The sequence below is a fragment of the Myodes glareolus genome, chromosome 17 (assembly GCF_982192425.1).
Source record: "Myodes glareolus chromosome 17, mMyoGla1.1, whole genome shotgun sequence".
In the NCBI taxonomy this organism is placed as follows: domain Eukaryota; kingdom Metazoa; phylum Chordata; class Mammalia; order Rodentia; family Cricetidae; genus Myodes; species Myodes glareolus.
The window spans coordinates 25282225-25302986 of NC_142042.1; the positions used below are offsets into that span (position 1 = coordinate 25282225).

Genomic DNA, 20762 nt, shown 5'->3' on the forward strand with positions numbered 1-20762 from the left:
AACTATAATTTAGGAATAATAAAATTTATAATAATAATTTGCTCAGAATATCTTTATCTCTAATTTTCCTTGATAATGAGAAAAATAAGCTAGAACTTATTGGATATACAAGAAAAACTAACTTGGGGTAAAAATATGTACAATATGGTTTGTATACATTACTACTACCAATTTACTGTATATAATCTGGTGAATTTTTTACATAATCAGGTTAACTGCAGCAAAATTTTGTAAATGATCATCTTATTTTCTTGACTCAAACCTATTCATACTATGTCTTTCATAAATCACCCAGCCATTTATATGTGCAATGGAACTGAAAACTTGTTCCATTAGAAATGAGATTCTAATGAGTAATGATAATGGTATTCCTTCTGGAGGCTCTTAACCATTTGGAGGCATGGTTGTTGCTGAATTAAGAGCAGCCAGTTGTTTTGAAAAGACTCAGTTCAGTTACCATATAGCTCCATGCCCCCTCTTGTCTCGTCCTGAGAGAGCATCCCTGGATTAGTTCTGGAACTGTGTGACTGGACACGGCCTGTGTAGCTGTTAAACGCATACTGCATTTCACGTCCTGTAAACACATGGAAAGGGACTCTGGAAAAGGTCCGACTTCCTTGACTTGAATTAGCTGTTGAAAGTATTACTTTTAGCTTGAATTCATCACTTGTTATCGTTAGTATGATGTAGTCAAATTCTCATAAGGCTGGACAATTCCAACTGTAATGTTTATTTGCATCTTGTTTTCTAAGTATTTCTCAGGTTCTCTTTCAAGAACAGTTTCTGCCATCTCCTTAGCCGCGAATCTTGGATGCATTACTGAACTCAAAAGTAATCTGAACAGAATAATTATTGCCAATTACTCCTGCAGTTACTAACACCACTAGTCTTGCTAGCTAAGAGACAGCAACCCCTCCCATTCTTTCTCAAAATAGTCTTTGCTAGTCTTGGCCATTTGCTCTTCTATCCAAAATTAGGACTTGCTTGTCACGCTCCAGAATAAGGCTGGGTTTTTTTTATTTTTTATTTTTTAGTAGAAGTAAATGGAGAAGAAATGACATTTTAGCAATGTTCAGTGTGATTCCTGAACATTCTACATGTGACAATTTTACAATGATTAGATTGGAAATCTTAGCAATTTTTAAAAATATACACATTGAAACAATCATCTGGGTTTCTCCTTTGAGTAGTTCCATGGGACCAATTCAACAGCAGACTTTCTCCATGTTAAGTTGTCCTTGAACTGTTCAAGGTAAATTTGGCCCGTTTCTAGAATTTTACACTGAATTTCACTCACAGCCCTGACTGGGCTTTCTGGTAATTTCCTGGCCTGTTAATGATGTCTAGATCAATGAGTTTATTCTTACATCATTTAAGAAAAACTTTTTTAAGATAGGGATTATCTGTCCTTTTTTAAAGTTATTATTTTATTTCACATGTATAGGTGCTTTGTTTGTGTTTATGTCTGTGCACCTAGTGTGTGTGCCTGGTGCCCATCAGATCCCGTAGAACTAGAATTACAGACAGTGTGAGCTGCTATGTGGGTGCTGGGAATTGAACTCATGGTTACTAGAAGCGCAGCCAGTGTGCTCTTAACCTCTGAACCATCCCTCAAGCCTAGGATTGTCTTTCTTTAATGCCTGGTTCACTGGCCTGTAAAGCCATCTCAGATATTTAGGTTAGAAGTATAGGAATTAGGCTTATGTTGTAGTGTTTCCTTGATAATTGTTCATATATTTGGACTTTGTATTTCTTCTAGAATCTTTTTAAAGTTGCATTTTTTGTGAACATTTTCTGGTTGATTTCTTCGTTTCTTTATTTAGATTAGTTACAATTTTTAAAGCTAGGCAGCTAGCTGACTTTGAAAAAATCTTGTATTCTTTTTACCCTCTAGGAATTTTGTGTTCTCTAACAGTTACTCCATCACAATCATATTTTCTCAATTTATTGCCTAATACATTAAATCACCTGAACCTAGCGCCAAGATAAATCTCTTTCTCAGTCTGTCTACCTGGGACTTACACCCCAATAGATCAAGTTAGACTAACAGTGTTTATTCTTTAGAAAGCCTGCTAGCAGCTGGCAGCAGGTCTCTGCAAGCCTTTTTCTTTCAATGACTTTAACTGTACAAACATTTACTGTATAGAATTTTTGTACACATTGTTGTAGATACTGGAGCCATTTGCTGTATGTATCAAAAGGAGCACTTTTCAACAACCAATTTTAGAAATATACTGATAATATACAGTAAATATCGGGTGTGATTTGACTGAGCGTGGCCCCTAAAGGCTTAAATGTTTGAATACTCAGTCCTTGGTTGGTGGAACTGTTTGCGAAGGATTCGGAGAAGATGTGTAGAAAAGATGTGTCACTGTGGGCAAGCTTTGAGGTTTCAAAAGATTCCCAATACCCTCTTTCTCTCTGTATCAGGGTTGTGTCTCAGAATGTGAGTTCTCGGCTATTCCGTCACTCAGCCATAGTGGACTCTATCTGGAATCATAAATCAGATTAAATGCCTTCTTTTATAAATTGCCTTTGTCATGGTAGTTTATCACAGCAATAGAAAAGTAACTAATACATCAGGCATGGTAGAACAAACCTTTAATTCCAGCACTCTGCAGGAAGACCAGTGGAATTCTGTGAGGTTGAGGCAAGCCTGCTCTACACTGAGGTCCAGGCCAACCAGAGCTACATAGCCCCAGCTACTGAGGCTGGCACATGAGGATCATGTGATCTCAGCAATCCAGGCCATGCTTGGCAACACTGTCAGACCGGTTTTACAAATGAGGGGGATTAGGAAAAGGAAAGTGAGGAGAAAGAGAAGAAGGGAAGGAGGAGGAAAGAACGTTGTGCTTGTAGCACATTAGCATCAAGTTGGTCGTCTCACAACAAAATAAATGTGAATTGCTTCATAAGGGACATACGATAGTATTTCCAGTGATCGTGCCAAATAAGGACAGATAGTCTGATAGAAATGGAAGTGGGTCAAAGACCAGGCCAGCCTGAGGTACAAAATGTCTCAAAAAAATCCCCAGACTTAAAGCTGTTGGTGATTTTCCCATGCCCCAGGAATGGTGGAGGACAAGCAGTTAGTGGTGTCATGGAGAAACACGTGTCGTACACATTTCAGCAGCCTCTCTTTAATCCCCAAGTTAGTCGTCCATTAGATATGATGGGCGCTGAGACTGTGGTGAACAAAGTTCACTCTGGCCTCTCAAAAATAATAACAAATACACGAATGGCTCATATTGCCCTTAAGTCAGACAGAATGTGATGCCAGTCTCCTGCTTTCTCACACAGGACAACTAGATGAAAACAGGACATTTTTAGGCCTTCTGCTGGTTTCTGACTCTTTGAGAACTAACAGCTAGTCGATTTCCTTGCGGTTCTTCCTACGATTCTGGTACGAGGTCTCAAGGTGTTTTCCTTGGGCAGGACTACTACTCTCTTGGCTGTGCACGACACTTACATGACACTCAGTCTGTCATTCTGGCTCACACTTCTTTTGGTCTTTTCAGTTCACTGGCCTTGTAGAAAGCAAGTTCCTGGCAATTGGCATTTGTGCTCTGTGACATGGAGACTAGACCTCCCAGGGAACCTTTTTAAAAGCACACAGATGGCAGCTAGCTGAATACCCGTTGTCCTCCTTGGGGTGACGACATTTGCATCACCTCTTCATCTTGCAGCACCCCAAAGCCATTGTATTCACCCGAGTCACCAGCAGTAGTAACAATGGTTACTCTTGTTTTATGCCAAATGGGTAAAGTGTATCTTGCCATTTTCAATTGCTAAATTATTAAAAGAAACATGACTTCCTATGAGTGTTCACTTGTGGCCATGTCCATGCTAGTGGCAGGTGCTAACACTCTGCCTACTCCTCGTCATAGGAAGAAATGTGTACTTAGGTTGAGTTGCCTACTAACCCTATTATGCTAGTCATAAAAGTCTAGATTATACTAAATGGAGATAGCAGTTACAGCATCCTAAAGCATCTTTTTAATATTTGACCTAACTTTTTCTATAATTTCCCATGATCAATGTAATAACAGGAGAAACCACATAAATATGTACATTCTTGTAGCTGGAATTTAGTAAGAACGTAGCAAGCGCGAAACAAACAAAAGTCATCAGAATTTCCATCGCTGTGACCAAATGCCAAATAAACAACCTAAGAGGTGGAGGATTTATTCCAGGTCACAGTTTGAGAAATATTAGTCTCTCATGATCTGGAAAGTGTGGTGGAGCAGGGAAGTTCACGGGATAGCAGCCAGGAAATGGAACCTAGCAGTAACCTGAGGGCACTAACGCAGGATATAGCCCCCAAGAACACGCTCCCAGTGATCTACTTCCTCCAACCAGCCTTCACCTCCTATAACCCCACTGCCTCCCATAGTCTATTCAAATTTTAGTCCACCCATGAGTAAGGCATTCATTCAATCAGAGCTCTTATGATTTTAATCATCTCTAGAAATGCTCTCATAGATGCAGCTAGGGGTATGCGTTCCTAACCTCCAGGTGTTTCTAGTTCAGTAAGACTAATTATCATGACAGTCGGGGATCTTGCAAAGTGACCTGTGCATAAAAAGCTGGGTGTTGTTTTAAGTTTTAATAATACACTATCTTTTCTGAGTCTGCTGGTTTGGAGTTGGTGTCCATATACCCGCTATCTACTGTTTGTGCTTCTGGTCCCCCAGGAAGCTCACACTGGGGAAACATAAGCAGATAATCAGAAGCAGGAAGAAGGCAGGTGTATGCTTGTTGTTCCTTGCCCCCAGCTTCAGTGAAAGTGTGTAGTGAGATTTTATTTGTATTTTAATAGATAAAACTTGCTTTAAAGATCAGAAAAGCAAAGCAGTCAACCATTAGAGAGACATTTTACCTCTGAATGGGCGAAGTCTTGTCTCCAGGAATCCTTTAGACTCCAAACTCCATGAGTTCCTCTCTTCCCCTTTATATTCCTCTCCACCCAGCCACATGTCTCCACCTCCCTAGTGCTGGGATTAAAGGTGTATGACTCCAAAACACTGGGATTAAAGGTGTGAGCCACCACCACCTATGTAGCCCCGGGGTAGCCTTGAACTCAGAGATCTGTCTGCCTCTGTCTCCTGAGTTCTGGGATTAAAGGTGTGTGTCACCACTTCCTGGCCTCTAGTGGCTTAGCTTTGCACCGTGATCTTCAGGCAAGCTTTATTTATTAAAATACAAATAAAACATCACTACAAAAGTGTCTCTGATGCTCTGCATGACTAGCTGTGGCTCTTTGTGGATCCTTCCTCCAAGTCTCCAGCAGCTACCATTCCCTTCCTCAGCCCTTTACACTCACCGTTGCTTACCCGCCTCCTGCTTTTGCTGGCCTCTTAGCATCTTGTCATCCTTACTCCTCCCCTTCTACCCCCTTCCATGTGAAGATACAGCAAGAAATAACATCCTGGGAGCACAGGAAACTTCACCAAACACCCAATACTCTGTCACTTGATCTTGCACTTCTTACCTTCCAAAACTGTGAGGAAACAAATGTCTTCGTGAATTGTCCAGGCTCTGCATGGCTATAGCAGTGATAATGAGGTGAGGCAAACCACCTGACGGGAACCTTGATCTGAATAGATATGGACTGTTTGAAAGTTAGCTTTGCAATAAATAAATAAATAAATAAAAATCTGAATATATTGGAATATGGGTATTGATGGGGGAAACTGTAATAAAGATTTTAATTTACAAGGTACGCAATTAAGGATTAAGTATGCACAGCCCCTTGGTTAATGTTTATCTTTACTCCTGTAGTTACACTTCCTGAACTAGGTCAACTTGTTTTTCCTATTCAAGTTGTAACTTGGGAGGCATAAAAATAGTCTTCACTTATTTTATATTCTTAATATTATTTAAGGGGAAATAAAGTCAAATAGCTCAGCAAGCATCAAACATCGGCCATAAAGTGAAAGACTTCAATGTGATTCAAAGTATTATGCCTGTGTGGTGGTTCGAATAGGAATGGCCTCCACGGGCTCATACATTTGACTGTTTGGTCATTAAGAAGTGGTATTGCTTGAGATGTTAGTAGGTGTGACCTTGTTGGAAGAAGTGTGTCACTGAGCATGGGCTTTGAGGTTTCAGAAACCCACGCCAGGCCTAGTTTTCTCTCTCCCTGCTGCCTGTGGATCCGGACGTAGAACTCTCCGCTACTCTCCAGCACCATGTCTGTGTGCTGCCATGCTTCCTGCCATGATGACAAGGGGTTAAATCTCTGAAACTGTAAGCCAGCCCCAATTAAATGCTTTCTTTTATAAGAGTTGCCATGATCATGGTGTCTCTTCACAGCAATAGAACACTGACCGAGACACATGGTAATAGGTAAAATTCTAAAATACACTAATGAGTAAATAGAACTATACAATCAGACATCTCATTTATTTGTATAAACAGTCAATAATATCATTCTGATTTCAAATCAAATATAATTTTCTTTCAACGTATGCTGCTCTCTATAGCTGACCAATCAAGAACCAATGTTGTGAAAACCACAGTTAATAGCAGCATATGTATCTATATCTACCACATGCTTTCTTCCTGTCAATGTTTGTTTCTACCTCACACACACACACGCACACACACATTGTAGAAAAACTATTTCAAAATTATAGTAAAAAGTAGAAGCACTTCTCAGATAATAAAGCTCTGTGAATGCCCAAGAAAATGAAAATGGGTTCTTAGAAATCCTTTTGTGTGAATTTTACCACTCACAACTGTAGTTTTCAGAGCTGTATTTTTAAATACAGATCCCAGGGCTCATCTGTCTTTCCTGTAAACAGTGGGGCAGGATCCAACTGTCTGGTTCTCCCATCCTTGTGTACCCAGCGTTTAACCCAAGGCCCTCAGTGATCAGCAGCTGAATGAAGGAATCAGCACTGGAGAAACAGCCCATGAACTTTGTTTTCAGACGTCTTCCAGATGCTGCTGGTGACCAGCTAATTCCAGAGACCTCGGCTGGCCTTAACACTTTAACTCCGGGAGAGTTTTCCGCTATCATCTCATTCTCTGTACTTGCCTGGCAGCCAATGGACATGAAGTCCGGAAAATTAAATAACTTGTCGCATGCAATCATATTTTCATACTTAGCAACACACTTTGGAATTAATGATGACAATGAGAAAATGAGACTAAAAGATAAAGTTTTTTACCAAAAAAGGCAAACTATTTTACTACTTGGCCTTAGGGACTGAGAAAGGCCAGTCCCATGCAGAGAAAGGACAATCAGAGCTGGATTCGTAGCAACGCCTGCTCACTTCGGGTCCCTATCACGGGGACTAACGGGACTTGGTCCTCTGTGCTCCTCTCATCTAGTGACTCCCATCCAGTTGTGCCGAAGAAGAAATGGGGTTCTCTCTTACTGAGTATCTCCATTGCCCACACCCCGTCCTCTGACAGAGCAGCACAAGCCGGGCAAAAATCAGCAAAGCTATTTTTTCCTCCAGAAATCTGTCAACAATTTGAAATTCACTTGCTAACATGATATTTTACACAAATACATCAAAAATGTTTCATACCCAAGCCTCTTACTTCTGCCTGCATACTAACATGATTAGAAAATATTTGTGGCTAGATACTCATCAGAAAGTAAACATTTATCCACCTAGCTGTTATTTCCAGAATCATTTTGCTATGTTTTGATGGAATTTGCTTCAACCCACAGTAATTCTACATCTTTTCAAAGCAACTCCAGTAATCTCTTCAAGAGTCCGATGACCTCAGTTTTAAAGGCACTGGTAAAGCAAAAGTTAGTGTCTCTTAGGAAATAATACTCATTTTTTAAAAAGTATGCTATATCAAATACTATAAACAATAATTAGCAATGGTGAAGAACTTACTGTATAGTAATTATTATATATGGAATACCACATTTGTATATAACAGTATACAAATATATAACAATTTTATATATTTATATACTTGTTTGTTAGGCAAGTATGCATAAAAATTCAGAGCACATATGTACATCTGTAAGTATGTGTCCTATTAGTTTCTGAGCAGATAGTAAGGTATGGTTAATATTGAAGCAACAATTGCTATGTGCCTAGCCAAGCACCATTCACTTCGCTCACTGGGAGGGGAGATAGGAAGTCTGCTTGGGCCTCTGGGAAGGAGAAGGAAAAGATGTCTGGGTTGATTGTGTCCCATTCTCTTTCCTTCCTGCTTAGAAATCTTTCACTTGAAAATGACCTGTCTAGAGCAATGGAGCCACTCTATGACAATGAAACACCGACTCGTGGACACACTTTGGGTGGAGGCTGGGCTCTTGTTTGTCACCAAACCTGGGTTTCATGTACAGGAATCAGCACACAATTGGTATATTTACTGCTAGGGAATGGGACCCAGGGTGCATAGTTTACTTCCCTTTGTGTCATTTTTGTGTTTTATTTTTAATTGTGGGTGGGTGGGCATGGTATGTAAGTATGTGCATGCACACACATGTGTGCACACAATGCCAGAGGCATTGGATCGCCCTAGAACTAGAGTTGCAGATAATTGTGAGTTACTCAACATGGGTGCCAGGAATGGAACTCCAGCTCTCCGCTGGAGCAGCAAGTGCTCTTAACCACTCAAGTACTGCTCCAGTCCCTGCTTTAACTTTTTATACTGCATATAATAACACTTTAACAAAGCAGGGCTGAAGCAATAGCTCAGGGTTTAAGAACACTGGCTGCTCTTCCAGAGGACCGAGGCTCAATTTCCAGCACCCACATGGAATCTTACAACCATTTACAACTCAAGTTCTCAGGGCTCCAATGCCCAAATCTGGTCTCGAGGGCACCATGAGTGCCTGTGGGGCCCAGACATACATGCAGGCAAAGCATGCACACACGTTAAAATAATAATAAAACAAAGGAAAATGACACCACAAGTAATCACAAGTTGAATTTCTGAATAACTGTACATTAACTGAGAAAAGCCAAGGGCATAATATTCAAATAACTCCCTAACCACACAGCCGTGGTTTACAGATACTTTTATGTCAGTATCCACATTCTGACACTTAGACTACTCAAGCAGTTTGCTTTAAGGACAGGGTTGTTCACTATTTATTTATGATCCACTGTTTTCTTCTCATTTCCCCTGAGAGATCTCCTATCTTGGGCATCTTGAGTCTCCTAAATGGGTTTTAGGAACTGAACAAAAGTTGGCGTCTGTCGCTACAGCATGGAAAAACGGCACCCTCAAAAAGCAGATATCCTGGTTCTGACCAGCAGTGACAAGGAGAAGCCCTGAGAACAGCAGCAGCATCTGCAGGGCAGGCTTAACACAGCCTCCACTGAGCCCATGTCTAAAGAGGAGTGCTACCATGAGAACCACACTTCCTTATGGTGCCACCCTGCCACCCCATCACCACAAACTGTGTTTTTCTCAGAGTTCTATGTTCTTTTTATTACCATGACACTCCCTCCGGGTCTTCACTCTCCCAGTTCCTTTGCACAAGCCATTACAGATGTCTTTTTTAAAGGTACTTGTTATTATTCCCCACCCAAGATTGGTTGAAACAAACAGTTGAACAAAGTAGAAAGTTTCACAAAACCAATGATCTGAGCTTAGGAAACTGATTCAGTGGGTAAAGGTACCGGCTATGTGGGCCCAGTGACCTGAGTTCAATCTCTGGAACCCACGTAAAGGTGAGAAGCTGGAACCAACTACCAAAGTTTTCCTCTGACCTTTACACATATAAAGTCATGGCTTCTGCGCTAGAACACACACATCCTTCACGTAGACATACTCAGTAGTTATGAAAATATTTTATGTCAATCATCTGGGCTTTAGTTAAGTTGGTAGAGTGCTTGAGCATTCATAATTCCTTAAGTTAAATTTTCAGGACTGCCTGCTCCAGTAGGTAGCACACACTACTTCCAGCACTCTGGAGGTAGAGGTGGGCTAATCAGAAGTTCAAGGTCACCCTCGAACCAATGCAGCAAGCAAGCAAGCAAGCCTGACATAGACCAAGACTGGGTTATGTGAAGCCCCAACTAACTAAAAAATGTCTTAGTCTGAGGATAGATAAAGAAATGCCTGTTTTTTTCAATGCATTCCTTTGCCTATATTTTTTGTCCCATTTACACATATAAAGATTTAGGATATATATTAAATAACCATAATAAGTTTACTGAGAATACTTATAATAGCCTCTATACTTTTAATCACAAATGTGAAAATCACAGATTAGTCTTAGAAATGGCTTTTACTTAGTATTTAAGGAAAACATTTGTGCAAATATCATGTATCTTCTATGTTGTTTTCTCATCTATACGGCCAGTTTGGGTCAATTAATGAAAGGTGTCTAGTCCTTGTTTCTGAGGGAATTCCCTTAAAAATAAAGTAACTGGAGCTAGGTTCAGAGAAGGCCCAGGAAGGTCAGTACCAGCCTATGGCTCAGGCTATCATCCCTTGAGCACGACACTTTCTGGGTTCCCGGTCTTCATAGATTTAAGTCATCACATATCTTGACGTTCACTAGTTCAGAGATGATCCAAGGCACAGATTCTCTTGGGTGTAACATGGCGGGGGCCGGCTTGTTGGGGTTTCTATCCCGTCCGGTACCCCACATCCGGCAAATCACAAAGAAAATCAATCACACAGAACTCCATAAGATTATAAACTGATTGGCCCATTAGGTCAGGCTTCTTATTAGTCCTTGTAACTTATATCAATTCATTATCATTATCTATGTTAGCCATAATGGCTCAGTACCTTTCTCAGTGTGACAGCTTACATGTTGCCTCTTTGGTGGTCTGTGCAGGAGTGGCAGAGGAAGCTTCCTGCAGTCTCTTTGCTCCACCCCTACTTCCTGTCTGGCTTTCCCGCCTATACTGCCTGCCTGGCCAATCAGCGTTTTATTAAAATATGATTGACAGAATACAGACAATTCTCCCGCATCACTTGGGTCTATTCATATCACTATTTTTCTTATGTGCATGCATGTATGGTATGTGCTTGTGTCTGTGTGTGTTCACATGTATGTGAACATGCGTGTACAGGGGTATGCACTAAGTATGGAGCCCAGCCCATGTCGGTCGGGAGTCATCCTCCATCACTCTCTACCTTAATGACTGGGGCAGGGTCTCTCAGGTGAACTCAGAGCTCATAAATAAGGTGACTCCGGCTAAGCAGCTTGATCTAGTGGGGCTCCTCTTGTGGCGCAAACACTTCTAAGCACTGAGCAATCTCCACAGCACAGCTCCCCATTTTCACCCAGTGAGGTGACTGTAAGTGACTTTCAAGTCTGCTTTCTCCAGGAAGAACCCTGCAGAACCCTGAAGAGTAAGACAATGTTCCTTTTAACAGACCTTCACAGCACCGTCACCCATAGTGGAATGTGCAGAGGCCTTTGTGACAGTTGTATATGGTCACACGGCAATGACCATGAGTCCATGTTAGCATTAGTAACTCAGACCTTAGTGACATTTACTACATAAGGTGCTCTAGCCAATTTAGTCCTAGATATTTTCTCCTCTTTTAAAGAAGAAAGTGACTTGTCACAGTATTACAGAAAATGCCGCTTCGTAATCATAGAATAAGAACATTTCTGTCACTCCACCATGCTAGTATGTCTACCTACCTCAGAATGAAGTATTTCCATAGATCTGTGTTGCAACTAATCTCAACAGACATTTCCTTTCCTAAATGAACCTACAGTCTGTGAAAACACCACAGCACAGGGTGCCTTGGAAAGAGCACCCCGAGGACTCTGCTGCTTCTTGACTGGAGACTTGGGTCAGTCACTGGACCGCACTGAGTCTCAGTCCCTCCTCTGAAACCCAAGGATGATGCTGAGCTACCAGCAAGATTATTTTCCTGAAAACAAACTGCAGGTTCTGCCCAGGTTCCCAATTCCCTTTTCCTCTCTACAAGTAAAGATCGGAGTTGTTTATGCCTAGCGTTACTGTTCAGTCAGATCTTTATTCAGGCCTCCCTGGAAAAATCTTATCTTTCATAAGAAACCACAGTTGAATATAGAACAGGTATCCTCACGTGTGAGAACAACATAAGAAACAATTTTCTTTGGCTTTGGCTGAAAATGGCAGCTACTAAGTGATTTGTGGACATTTGAGGTAAAGGATGCAAACACAAATCACTTCCGTGGTGATGTGAGGTCACTGAAACAGGACTTCAGACAGACCAGTGGCACATGCTTCAAAGACAGAGTGCAAAGACAAATGGCAAGTAAGATTAATTTTAAACCATATCTGAGATGCTTTCTATAAAACTCGAGTTTGAAAACTTTCAGGTAATGTTTCCAACTATATGCTTCCACAACTTCTTTCTCCACTATAATATGATAAGCAACCACTTATTTGAAAAACTGAAGCTGGGCGGTGGTGGCGCACGCCTTTCATCCCAACACTCAGGAGGCAGAGGCAGGTGGATCTCTGTGAGTTCGAGGCCAACCTGGTCTACAAGAGCGAGTTCCAGGACAGGCTCCAAAGCTACAGAAAAACCCTGTCTCAAAAAAAATGATGCAAACATTTTAATTTTTAAAGATTTCACATTATATGATTTATTGGAAAAGGTGAAATGATTCAACTTTCATTTTTTAAAAAATCAATTATTCAAGTTTTCTTTACTCAAGTTAGAAAATGTTATTTCAAGGAAAGTCTTTGTTCCAGAGGTGACTTGCTGATCCTGGAGAGGTGGCCCTAAGTGCTTGTCCAGCCAGCTGCCTCCCGTGCCTTGACTCAATGCAGCCTCCAAATTGGGGCAGGACAGGCCTGAGCCTCTGTGCTCTTGTTCTCTTTCAGGATGACGGTGGCAGTGGGGGCTGACTCCCAGGAACTTTTATTACTTTTGGTCTTGATACAAAGCCCAGCTGGCCTTGAATCTGTCTCAGCTCCCAAGGGCTGAGACTGTAGGCTGGCAGCTGTGCCCCACCACACCTGACAGGCTTGTTTTTCCCGTGCTTGGTTGACTGGTTTTGTTTTGCTCTTTGTTTCGCCACATTGCCCAGGTTGGCCTGGAACTTCCTACCTCAAGTAGTCATTCCATCTCAACCTCCCAACTAACTGAAACTCACGGGCGATTCCCCACCTGGCTTCGAGAAACTTCCTGAGCTAGGCCCTTTCTAGTTTACCCCAAACTCAGAAGTGAAGGTATGATAGAGAAAATGTAAAATGGCCTCTGAGATTTCTCACATTGCCTCCATTACGCTTCGTCGCAATAGAGAGGAATTTGGCTTTAAGGTCATGGGCTGAGGGCTGACAACATGGCTACATGGGGAAAGGTACCTATTCCAAAATGTGGTGACATGAGTTTGATCCCTGAGACGTGGAAGGTAGAGAGAACATATTCCCCTATCAATTGATCCCTGAGACGTGGAAGGTAGAGAGAACATATTCCCCTATCAATTGATCCCTGAGACCTGGAAGGTAGAGAGAACATATTCCCCTATCAATGCCCTCTGATCTCCACAGATCTGTCAGCACCGCCACTTACTAAGTAAGTTAATTGAAATAAAAATTACTAAAACCAGTGTTTGACAATTATTCCCAGCATGAGTATGAACTGAGTATTCTCTACCAAATGTGTCACATCCTGTGGTTTTAAATACAAATTTAATCAGCATTTGACCTGAAAACCATTGCTTAACATTCAAATGTACTAAAACTGTTATTTCAATGTTAGAATTTTACATAATTAGTGAAAAGAAATTTATGAACTTAACACTCAGTGGGGCTGGAGATGGCTCAGCAGTTAAGAGTGCCTGTCATTCTCGCAGAAGGACCCACACTGTGGCTCACAACTACTTGTAACTCGGGATCTTATGCCCTCTTCTTGCCTGCTTGGGCACAAGACACTCATGTGATGCACAGACACAGATAAATTCAGGCACACACATTTACATAAAATAAAGCTTTTAATAACTCAGGTAATGAATAGTTTACAAATACAGCAAATATCCCTCTTAATATGTCTAATTATCACAATGACCTAGTATGTGAACTTGTCCGCTGTAGCTATGTGAGTTTTTCTGAGACTCCTCAAACACTGGAACACAGTGTCGCGATGACAAATGCCGTGGTTTCTCCTCGGTTCTCTTTCAAGACCTTGCGCCAAAAAGAGCCTCAACGTCGAGGCCTTCCCATGGTAATACCAAATAATTCCAGTCCTCTCTCATCAGGCAAAAGATGGGCCTGAACCAGGCAAGACTGAATACTTTTCTCTTACGAGCTGGAGCCTCTTTTGGGGTAATAATATGACTAGACATGCATCCAAGGTCCAGAGGATTGGGAGTGATTGGGCCGTGCCTAGAAGGGCATGCAGACAGCTAGTTTGCTGATTGAATCTGGACAAAGTAGAGAAAATAGTAAAAAATAAAATAACACTGGTGAAAGAATGTGGAGCCCCAGAGGGGGGAAAAAGCCAGTTCCTGGAGACGCTTCAGTTGCCAACTCTAATTCCTCATGAGTGCAGACTGCCCTGCTCCTCGTGTATTCTAAAGGGAGCAGCTGAATAAGAAAGTTCCCTCTAAGGGGCCAGAATGAGCTTGCTTTGATCATATATACTTCTGAACGAAGCCACGGCGTCTTAAAAATTCTCCGCATGTAATGGCAGCCATAGCAAGGGAACATTTGATGACAACACCTTCCTTGAAATACTTCCATCTAAGATTTGTGTTCGTTCTTCAGAGACTACCGACATTTAAGTTTGATGTTAATTACACTATCAACTTAGATATATCCTGCCCCCAGAGAAAGTCAGGCCATCACATTCTGTAATTCAATTCCTTTGCAGAAAATGAGTTGTAAAATTTATGAGTCACTTTACGCTTCCCCTGCTCTCCGGTGTGAAGATGCTCCACTTTCCTTGATGAAGAAGAATGGCAGACGCTGCACGCTCTGCCTTCTCCTTGGCATCTATTAACATTTACTGTCTTTTTAATTTTTTTTCATGCTGGTCTTCTGACAAACACCGCTCAGCAAGCTCTGACGCCTTGAGCAATTCTGTCAAGTCTCAGCTAGTTTGCGACCAACATAAAACTATTTCTGATTTCTGATACATCACTGGTTCATTTGTCTTTCCATCTACGGGGCAAGGTAAAATAAGATGCGTTGAGGAGGATGTCATATTTTCTCTTGCTGATGCTGTGTAAAACACCTTGACAAGAATGACATAGGGAGAAAGGGTATATTCCGGCTCAGAGTTCAAAGGGATAGTCCATCACGGGCAAAGTCACAATAAGGGGCTCAAAGCACTGGTCCCGTGACATTCACAAGCACAGAGAGCAAAGACCACGAATGCACGTTTCCACTCAGCTCCTGTTCTCCATTTATACAGCTCAAACATAATTCCAGCCTGGAAATGGTACCCACTGTGTGGATCTTCCTCCTTTCACTAACAAGATGGAGAAAATCTCCCATGGGCAGGCCCAGAGCCCATCTCTCAGATAATCTAAATGTTGCTATGCTGACAGTTAACACAACTATCACAGACAGAGAGTATAAAAAGAGTTTATTTCAAAGGTAGGAGAGCTTAAAAAGCAGATTCCTGCATAATAGCTTACAGAGCATTGGTAAGGAGAACTGTCCGGCCTGCACTGAAATTTACCTTAGTGAAAAGATTTTTACCGTGGGTCTGAGGATAGTGTGTTACAGAAGGGAAGTGGCGTCACCATTCCTAGTTTTGTGATATTAAACACTTCTCATAAACATGGAACAATCTTTCCATTTTTATCTTTAAAAAACATGAATCAAAGTGTCTTTAAAAATAGTGAGCTTTTGCTCTGTATCTGTAGCACAAAAGAGGCTGAAGAGTAGGAAACTAACTCTATTTTACAACTCTGGAAACTGCTTTATAATGTGTTGTTTGGTGTTCTAGCCATTTCAATTCTTCCAGCTAAATTCAAATAGAATCCAAAGGCTATCAAATCAAGCCTTTCATTTTCCTTTGCAAAATTATTTGAAAATGGATGAGAAAGGCTCAGAATTTAAATAAATATGCCTGAAGCTTTTCTTTCCTCGTGTGTTCTATTAGCTAAAAGAGTAATACTTTTGTTTAGAAAGAGAACACTTACATAAAAATTTGAATTATTAAATATTAATGGTTTCATTACATTTTAATGTTCATATATATTAAAATTACCAATTTTTATAACTAAGGAGCATATAGAATACTGCTGTTTTCCCATAGCTTTTTGTTTTGAGATATGGTCTCATTATGCTGCCCCACTGATGCAAGCAATTCTCCTGCCTCAGTCTCTTCAGTCACAGGAAGTACTTGATGTGCCATGACATCAAGCTACAACAGATTTATTTTATTTAAGATTCTTTTAAATTTGTGTGTGTGTGTGTGTGTGTGTGAGTGTATGCTGTGTGTCAGAAGAGGGCACTGGAGTCCTGGCTCTGGAGTTAGTGTCAGTGGTTGTGAACTACCAGATATGGGTGCTGGGAATAGAACTCAGTGTAGACGGAAGTTCCAACAGTTGCTTTATGCGAAAATTCTTGCCAAACATTTGGGCACCATTTGTAAAGTTTTTTTTCACACACCCCCTTTTTTTTAATTACAACACTCTTTGGCCAACAGCTCAGACTTATTATTAACTAGCTCTTACAACTTAAATTAACCCATAATTTTTATCTGTGTTTAGCCACATGGCTTGGTACCTTTTCTCAGTGCAGTATCTTCATCTTGCTTTTTCTGTATGTGGGTGGTGACTGCAGACTGAGCCTTCCTCTTCTCAGAATTCTCCTAGTCTGGTTGCCCCACCTATACTTCCTGCCTAGCTACTGGCCAATCAGCATTTTATTAAAGCAATACGGGTGACAAATCTTTACAGTGTTCAAAAGCATTATCCCACAGCACCTGCCTTTTCTGAAGGATAAAGGATAGGGACCACACTCTGCCCACAGAAGGGCACATAGTGCTCTTCTTCAGCAAACAGCTTACACAGCAGCAGAGCTGTTTAATTGCCTGGACATAATCACCGTATCCTGTCTAGAGCATCTTTAATACATTATGGGTGTGGTGTCCAGGGTCCCTCCAAAGGATGCAACACAGAAAAGTCATGTAAATGGTGTGGTATGGTTTACTACTCGGTGTATTTGCTTCTCCCTGAAGACAGTTTATTTATGTAGCAGCCATTTTTGCCAACAATATAGGTCACATGCTACCTTTTCTGGCTGAGAGGGGAAAGGAGCTAGAACATAGGACAAATTCTCATGCAGAAGGAGAAAGAAGTTTGCTAACTGGGACCTGCAGGACCTGCTTACACTGGAGTCTTTAGCTATATCCTAGATTATACTTGCTAATCATCACTGTTCACAGCGTTAGCTTTGATATTCATATCTGAGATTAGATGCACATGGGAAAAAGCTTTTCTACCATGTTTGGATATTGATGTCTTTAAACTACTTTGCTATTTTATGTGTATTTATGCATGCCAGTGCACATGTATGGAGGCCAAATGGCAGCTCTGTGGAGCAGAGTCTCTCTTCCACCAGATCAACGTACAGATGTATCAAACGCAGATTAAAAAACCAAAATGAGGTTGTTACTGTATTTTTCTGTTCCTTATTGCTTTTAGTAAAGTTTCAAAAAAAGTTCTAAGAACTGCTTAGTTTATATGCAGAAACAGGAGGAAATGGAACTATCTAGATGTTCAGGGTCTGTGATATTGAAGAGTTACTTTGCTGCCTCAAATGTTCATAGAGATAAAGGAAGGGTCAAAGTAAGGGTATTGTCCTCGCAAACAGCTTTTGTATTTCTGCTGGCCTTAAGGTGGTCTTTGTAAAGATGAGAGAGGAAGGTACAGATAGAAGAAAGCTAACAACCAAAGCTTAGGGGTTAGACCTAGAACAGATGTGAGCTGTAGTTATCTACACAAGAAATGAACTGGGAGCAACTAGGCCACAAGCTTACGGGGTTTAAAGAAGCCTGGTTGCCACAGAAACCATGAGTCTGGCCTGGAAATGTCTGTCTCTTTGAATTCCTTAAAGCATCAGAGGCTCTAGCCTTCAAACCCATCCCAGTTGAAAGAGTTGCGAGAGATGGGTACGCTAGCGGGGAAACACACATCCACAGTAATCTCTGATGTGGCCAGCAGTGGTTATGGGCAAAGTGGATTCTCCAAGGGGAGCGAGCTGGCCAGACTGCCCTTCCATTGCCAGAAAAGCCACTCAGTTGTCACCGATGAGGAATGAAGACGGCTGTGTAGCAGCAACCGTGTGTATCCTCACTGAAGACCTTTTCACACTAGTAAACCCCGTGCCTGTGGCACCACACTGCAGCTGGGGTTGGGACACAGTCAGTTGTTCAGTGGTTTCCATGACACTGGCTATCCGAAGTCACTTCCCACCTTGCTGGAGAAAAGAGGAGTCATCTTGCTCTGCCCTTGGTCTGGACACCCACCCTTACCCTCCTTTGCCCTCTCCCTGAGACTCAGTTCAAACCCCACCTCTCTAGTGGTTCCCAAATCCCTGCAACTAAAACTGCTCCCCTCAGCCTTTTGTGGCCTCCAGGCCTTCCATTATCCCTCCTCACCTCACCCCTGCTCTACTCCTTCACTGGAATATAAACTCCCTCAGGGCAGGGCTTGACCCTGTCTCCAGCTGAAATCTCGGCACCTAAAAATGACTGTAGCCTCTTGGTGATTCTTTGTTGAAATGAAAGGGATAATTAGGTGCTTGTAATTTCTGAATGCTGGAAGCTAGATACCTGGTTCTAATTAGTTATTTCTATCACCACGTCACCAATGGCAGGGATTGACTTGTGTGTGAGAAAATTGGGATAACTCCTTGGAAGGTATCATTACGTGTTAGGAAACCTAACCTACAGTTTGTCTTACTGGTCAAGCGCAGTTATTGCTAAAAGCAAGACATTTAGTCTCATTCTTGCTGTGTGTTTTAAGGCTCAAACAGAGGAGCAGAAGATGCAGCTCAATGGTAGTGCTTGCCTAGCAGGGACGAAATCTGGGACACAATCTTCGACAGTGGGGGCAAAAGTGATTGAGATAATGAAGAGTTGGAAGGAAGATTTCCATTTTTTAAATCCCCAGTGTTCATTAATTTTAACGCAATGACCTGATACACCTTGGACACCCTTCATAGTCTCCTAAAGCCAAAATTCAACAGACTGATGTAAATACCACTTACTCAAGGCAGAAGCTAAAGTTCACCGGGCAGGATATCTGTCAATCCAACCCAACCTATTTAAGACTCATGCCAATCGGTGTACTGAGCAGCCAGGATGTTGTGGCATGTTTAATATTACCTGTGGCTTCCTATTGGCTAGAGGGACCGAATGTGGCAGAGAGGTAATTACAACACAATTCACCAAGAGCTATTCTTGGAGACGCGTAATAATAATATTACAGAGGTCCATCCCATAGTAGACAAGCAAAAAAAAAAAAAAAAAGAAATACACGCTTGGTTATCAGTGAAGCATGGACTGGAGACCAAGTGAAGACGGAGTGTCTTCTTGGCCCAAAAGATCTATGTCAAGAGAGCGTGCAACTAGCCATTCTATTTTCACCCATTATTTCTCTTCCCTTCTGGATTTATTTTCTGGCCTATAAGCTAACTTAAACACCCACTATGGTGATGAAGCTTATTCAGGAACCCAGCACAGAGTCAATGAGCAAGGAAAGCAACTGAGGAGTGGCCAGTGGGCCCTGGAAGCAAGCCTCCATTACATTTACAAAGGCTTGATTTTCTGCAGGAAAAAAAAAATATTTTGACTTACATTTTTTGGAATCCGTTAGAAGCATCTGAAATGGATGACACCAAGCTGTTTGCCTAAAACAGTGTCCCAAGCCCGAACTGGCATGGATGTGTTCTGAGATTAAAATAGAAACGTGTTTTGCTAACAGAAAACAACTTGGAAATCAAAGAGATGTTCAAGCTGGAAACATTATTTTTCCTTTTCTTGCAGAAGATTCCTAGTTTTACACACACTGATAAATCAGGATAGAGCAGCCACCCTGTCAGAGAACTTTTCACTAACAATTCAAGTAGCAGAGACCTCAAACAGATGAGTTTGGGGTGACATTTGTAATACAGCAAACACTTTCAACACTTATAAGCACCTACTATGTGTCAGCCAATGCTGCAGGCACTAAACAAAGATAGCTATTCTTCTAGGGTTTACCTTAGCTCAGAAAGACGATGTATAAACAAATTATACAGTAAGATGGAAGACCAGTGGAATGGGGGAAAAGGCCCAGTATAGTGGGAGGTGACGCCAGAGGGGTAAGATAAGAATTTTAAATAGTATTCATATTTGGCTCCTTGGGTGATTTTTGAACAAACCAAAGGAAGTGAGACAGCTGTACAGACAATGTCCTTAAAGAAAGGGCATGCCTAGAGGGTGCCAGAAGGCCAGGGGACCATGAACTGAGAAGAGAGGGGACAGGATAGTCACTGGGGTATGGTTTGAGGAGAGGACTGATTTAATAAGTTTCAGTGATACTTTAGGGAAAGCGTGTATTTTCACATGAGCAGTCCTTCGATTTAATGCTTTTTACTCTGCAGCAATATAGTAACTACTTCAAACGGTTCCACAGAGGTGCCCTCATGACCAGCCACCACAAGCTGCCTAGGTGGTAACCATCCTTTCAGGGTGGGGGTGGGGGACGACGACTTGGTGGGGCAGAGCCGCGGGAGACAGGAACAGTTTGCACGTTTCTTCTTCAAACCCGACAGGAGATGCAAACACCTTTTTCAGGGAAAAGGCACAGGGCTACGCCGGCCCTGCACTAGAAGCAATCTCTGCCTTAATCAGTTCAAGAACCTCTT

General features: G+C 41.7%; 1 long non-coding RNA gene across 1 annotated transcript in view; it reads right to left on the reverse strand.

The window, feature by feature from the left end:
- Positions 1 to 20762, reverse strand: part of LOC125414657 (uncharacterized) — a 61194-nt gene that overhangs the window by 40096 nt on the left and 336 nt on the right. Inside the window, exon 2 of the long non-coding RNA XR_014997575.2 lies at positions 19711 to 19803. This is a non-coding gene — a long non-coding RNA (uncharacterized LOC125414657). The remainder of the gene's footprint in view (positions 1 to 19710; positions 19804 to 20762) is intronic.